This window comes from Macaca thibetana, chromosome 2, assembly GCF_024542745.1.
Source record: "Macaca thibetana thibetana isolate TM-01 chromosome 2, ASM2454274v1, whole genome shotgun sequence".
In the NCBI taxonomy this organism is placed as follows: domain Eukaryota; kingdom Metazoa; phylum Chordata; class Mammalia; order Primates; family Cercopithecidae; genus Macaca; species Macaca thibetana.
In genome coordinates, this window is record NC_065579.1 from 1,031,488 (window position 1) to 1,037,747 (window position 6,260).

Genomic DNA, 6,260 nt, shown 5'->3' on the forward strand with positions numbered 1-6,260 from the left:
CCGCTTACAAAATTTTACACTTTTTTGAAAGTTGTGTTACTCCTAAATCACTTACTATATGTTTTGTGGGTTTTTTAATTATGTAATCAGCCCTGAAACACATTGGCTGTAAATGTTTTGAGACTTCATAAGTTAGTATTTGTTTATTTAATTTATTTATTTAGTCAGTTATTTTTGACACCCCGTCTCGCTCTGTCACCTAGGCTGGAATGCAGTGGTACGACCACGGCTTATTGCAGCCTCGACTTCCCAGGCTCCAGCGACCTTCCCACCTCAGCCTCTCGAGTAGCTGGGACCACAGACGTGCGCCACCACACCTGGTTAATTTTTGTATTTTTGGTAGAGATAGAGTTTCACCATGTTGCCCAGGCTGGTCTCGAACCCCTGAGCTCAAGTGATCCACCCTCCTCGGCCTCCTAAAGTGCTGGGATTACAGGTATGAGCTGTGTATAGAGGGGGCAAGTGAAGATGGAACACTGGTGAGGTGATGGTAAAAAGGTATCCATAAATTTAAAGTGCATTCCATAAGTGAAGTTCTGTGTATAGTGAGCATTTTCTAGGTAATTAGAATTGCATTTCACTGGCAACATTTTCTTTGTGGTTTGTGAGATAGTTAGAAGCTTATAACTTAACTCTGTGGGGGCATTGTTAGGTACTGCACAGACTTGAGGTGAACATGTGTCTTGTAAAAACTTTGTACCAGCAGAATATTTTGGTAATTGTAAAATGTTTTGGATGATGCACATTTAACTCTGTTAGTAATTACTCTACAGAAATCTTAATTTGCCAGTAGAAAAAAAAATCAATGTTTCTTTTTAAAAATTCATGTTTCTGTAACACAGGAACAGAAAACCAAACACCGCATGTTCTCACTCATAAGTGGGAGTTGAACAATGAGAACATATGGACACGGGGAGGGGCACATCACGCACCGGGGCCTGTTGGTGGGTGGGGGGCAAGGGGAGGGAGAGCATTAGGACAAACACCTAATGCATGTGGGGCTTAAAACCTACATGACAGGTTGATGGGTGCAGCAAACCACCATGGCACATGGATACCTATGTAACAAACCTGCATGTCCTGCACATGTATCCCAGAACTTAAACTAAAAACAAAACAAAACAAAGTTCATGTTTCTAGCCTTTAACAATTCAGTTAATAGGAAAGGGGTAACTTTTGCATTAAGCTTTAAGACATTATGGAAAATTTTTTAACGAAGAAGTATTGTATTATTTTGCTGCAAAACTGTTGCTTCACTGTATAAAAGTAGCAGCAGCAAATGCAGCATATTGCAAAACTAAGATAGCGTTGTTCTTCATCTAACCCTGTACAAGCCACAAAAACGTCTTCACTCCCAGCTGTTTCCAATGGAACAATCATTGGGTATTTCAGCCCAATCCAGGTATGGATGTATGCGAGTTACAATGTAACATAAGGCTTAAGAATAACAAGGTTATCTTTGAATTATGTAATTTTTATAACCAGTTTTTACCATGGATAATACCATGAATTCTGAATACTAGAGCCTAGTGTAAAAATCATAGGGTATTGTGAGAAAGACGTGTATTATGTTTCTCTATCATCATTAGAAAGTTGAGGCCGGGCGCGGTGGCTCAAGCCTGTAATCCCAGCACTTTGGGAGGCCGAGACGGGCGGATCACGAGGTCAGGAGATCGAGACCATCCTGGCTAACATGGTGAAACCCCGTCTCTACTAAAAAATACCAAAAAAAGTAGCCGGGCGAGGTGGCGGGCGCCTGTAGTCCCAGCTACTCGGGAGGCTGAGGCAGGAGAATGGCGTAAACCCGGGAGGCGGAGCTTGCAGTGAGCTGAGATCCGGCCACTGCACTCCAGCCTGGGAGACAGAGCGAAACTCCGCCTCAAAAAAAAAAAAAAAAAAAAAAAAAGAAAGTTGAAGGCATTCTCCTTCACTGGCAGTGTTAAGAATAGTTTTTTTTTCCCGTCGGTAATGCTAAAAGTTGCTATTCTAAGTCCTCCATCCACCACTAATTTAAGACAGCCCTGCTGGGTTGTGTTATTTCAGACTCGTTTATTTAGTTTTCACCCCTCAATCGATTGTACGTATTTCTCATGCGCTTCTTCACTCCTAAGTTCATCTAGTTCTGAAGGGTTAGTCAGTGCCATCTTGATCAGCCAACCGTCTTCATAACACGAGTTGTTGACAAGTCCTGGCTTTTCTGCAAGAGCTTCATTAATTTCAGTTACTTCTCCTGGTAAAAGATAAGAGAGTCCATCAGCAGCCTTCACACTTTCCAAAGCACCAAACTCATCCTGTGTGTTCAGTGTTGCCCCAGCTTCAGGCGGACTACAGTAAACCACGTCTCTCAATGCTGCCTGTGCAAAACTGCTGATCCCCTGTTCGGACACCATGTTCTGTCTTTAGCCATTCATGTTTCTCTGTGAATTTACACATGGAGAGCAGAGCGGGTCCTGTGTGCAGCGTCCAGACGGCGCCTGCCTACAGCTGCCAGGGCCTCGGCGGGCACAGCCTGCAGGCTCAACACCACTCACTGTGCCATGTTCGCAGGGCACATTGTGGAAATTTAAGCCAGTATGTTACGTATTTTTCTATCCCATCCTACCACAATAACAAAAATAAATCTATAAAAAGTCAAAATAAAAAGTCAATCTAGGCCGGGTGTAGTGGCTCACGCTTGTAATCCCAGCACTTTGGGAGTCCGAGGCAGCAAATCACAAGGTCAGGAGTTTGAGACCAGCCTGGCCAGCATGGTGAAACCCCATCTCTACTAAAAAAAAATACAAAAAGCTAGCTGGGCGTAGTGGCGAGTGCCTGTCATCCCAGCTACTTGGGAGGCTGAGGCAGGAGAATGGCGTGAACCTGGGAGGTGGAGGTTGCAGTGAACCCAGATTGTGCCACTGCACTCCAGCCTGGGCGACAGAGCGAGACTCTGTTTCAAAAAAAAAAAAAAAAAAATAGTCAATCTATAAGAAGCATAAGAAGTCAATGAAGAAGAATGAAGAAGTTCTTAAAGCAGGGTCACCATAGCAGTATATTTTTAAAGCATTATGTTAAAATCAGTGATGCCAGATGGACATTAAATGTCCACCTTTGGAAATACCAAACTTTGATTGTCAAGCCAGGCCTGAATAGCCATAAGAAAATGTGGGACGCTGGTGTTTGAGCTACATCTTCAGTTCCAGTCATAGCAGTTCTGTGGTTTCCTCACAATGACTGTCTTCGTCCACGAATGAAATATTTCATAACTTCAGTGCTGATGTGGTGAAAGGGTAGAGAGGAACACACTCGCTCATTATTTGAAGCAAATTTGAGGGGCGCACATATAGGAACAGGATTTAAAATGAGGGGCGCACATATAGAAGCAGGTTTTTGAATGAGGGGCGCACATATAGAAGCAGGTTTTTGAATGAGGGGCGCACATATAGAAGCAGGTTTTTGAATGAGGGGCGCACGAATAGGAACAGGTTTCTGAATGAGGCGTGCACATATAGAAACAGGTTTCTGAATGAGGGGCGCACGTACAGGAACAGGTTTCTGAATGAGGGGCGCACGTACAGGAACAGGTTTTTGAATGGGGGTACACGTACAGGAACAGGTTTTTGAATGGGGGGCGCACGAATAGGAACAGGTTTTTGAATGAGGGGCGCACGTCCAGGAACAGGTTTTTGAATGAGGGGCGCACGTACAGGAACAGGTTTTTGAATGAGGGGCGCACGTACAGGAACAGGTTTTTGAATGGGGGTACACGTACAGGAACAGGTTTTTGAATGAGGGGCGCACGTACAGGAACAGGTTTTTGAATGGGGGTACACGTACAGGAACAGGTGTTTGAATGAGGGGCGCACGTACAGGAACAGGTTTTTGAATGAGGGGCGCACGTACAGGAACAGGTTTCTGAATGAGGGGCACACGTACAGGAACAGGTTTTTGAATGAGGGGCGCACATATAGGAACAGGTTTTTGAATGGGGGGTACACGTACAGGAACAGGTTTTTGAATGGGGGTACACGTACAGGAACAGGTGTTTGAATGAGGGGTGCACGTACAGGAACAGGTTTTTGCATGGGGGTACACGTACAGGAACAGGTTTTTGAATGGGGGTACACGTACAGGAACAGGTTTTTGAATGAGGGGCGCACGTACAGGAACAGGTGTTTGAATGGGGGTACACGTACAGGAACAGGTTTTGAATGGGGGTACACGTACAGGAACAGGTTTTTGAATGGGGGTACACGTACAGGAACAGGTGTTTGAATGAGGGGCGCACGTACAGGAACAGGTTTTTGAATGAGGGGCGCACGTACAGGAACAGGTTTTTGAATGAGGGGCGCACGTACAGGAACAGGTTTTGAATGAGGGGCACACGTACAGGAACAGGTTTTTGAATGGGGGCGCAGGAACAGGTTTTTGAATGGGGGTACACGTACAGGAACAGGTTTTTGAATGGGGGCGCACGTACAGGAACAGGTTTTTGAATGGGGGTACACGTACAGGAACAGGTTTTTGAATGAGGGCCGCACGTACAGGAACAGGTGTTTGAATGGGGGTACACGTACAGGAACAGGTTTTTGAATGGGGGTACACGTACAGGAACAGGTTTTTGAATGGGGGTACACGTACAGGAACAGGTTTTTGAATGGGGGTACACGTACAGGAACAGGTTTTTGAATGAGGGGCGCACGTACAGGAACAGGTTTTTGAATGGGGGTACACGTACAGGAACAGGTTTTTGAATGGGGGTACACGTACAGGAACAGGTTTTTGAATGGGGGTACACGTACAGGAACAGGTTTTTGAATGGGGGTACACGTACAGGAACAGGTGTTTGAATGAGGGGCGCACGTACAGGAACAGGTTTTTGAATGGGGGGCGCACGAATAGGCACAGGTTTTTGAATGGGGGCTCACGTACAAGAACAGGTTTTTGAATGAGGGGCGCAGGTACAGGAACAGGTGTTTTAATGAGGGGCACACGTACAGGAACAGGTTTCTGAATGGGTATTCTCTTTTCCCTTTAATTTAAAAGGTAATATTTACTTATTAAAACGAGCCTTGGTAGAGTTACTGGTTTATAGTATGTTCTTTAAGAATCCTTGGCCGGGTGTGGTGGCTCACGCCTGTAATCCCAGCACTTTGGGAGGCCGAGGTGGGCGGATCACAAGGTCAGGAGATCGAGACCATGGTGAAACCCCGTCTCTACTAAAAATAGAAAAAATTAGCCGGGCGCAGGGGCGGGCGCCTGTAGTCCCAGCTACTCGAGAGGCTGAGGCAGGAGAATGGCGTAAACCCGGGAGGCGGAGCTTGCAGTGAGCTGAGATCGCGCCACTGCACTCCAGCCTGGGCGACAGAGCGAGACTCCGTCTCAAAAAAAAAAAAAAAAAAAAAAAAAAAAAAAATCCTTATATTACATATACCAATAGTTAGGTGTTAAAATATAATCGTCTTCTCTGTTTGTGTTTAGATTATTGTAAAGTAGAAATGTAGTAAGGCGAGGAGGTTGCGTCACATACTTGCCCCATGAATGGAATCCATTCCATATGCTATTTCATTTACTTTCTGGAGAAAGGGGAATTTTTTTGCAGCAATAATTTAAGGTGACTTCGTGGTACTGGGTGGTGCTACTTCATCTGTAACATATTCTGAAAACCATGATTCTGGTTTGGGCTTTTTTTTGTTTGTTTGTTTTGCTTCTGTTTCTTTTTAGTCTGTTTTTAATATCTTTCCCCTTCACTCTAATCTCAAGGAAAGTTCTCTTTCCTACAGGGCTGTGAATTAAGGAATGGGTAGAGTTTACGTTTAAGTAAGCCAGTGTCTGCTCAATTTCCTAACGTACACATTTGGCTTTTTTAAAATTATTCTTTGTTCTTAAAAATACTAGGAGAGGCCTGGCACAGTGGCTCATGCCTGTCATCCCAGCACTTTGCGAGGCGAAGGTGGGTGGATCACCTGAGGTCGGGAGTTCAAGACCAGCCTGACCAACATGATGAAACCCCGTCTCTACTACAATTACAAAATTAGCCACGTATGGTGGTTCATGCCTGTAATCCCAGCTACTTGGGAGGCTGAGACAGGAGAATCACTTGAACCCGGGAGGCAGAGGCTGCAGTGAGCTGAGATCGCGCCATTGCACTCCAGCCTGGGCAACAAGAGCGAAACTCCATCTCAACAAAAACAAAAACAAAAAACCTAGAAGAATGGAAGAAAACATAGGTTCTTTCTTTCTTTCTTTCTTTCTTTCTTTCTTTCTTTCTTTCTTTCTTT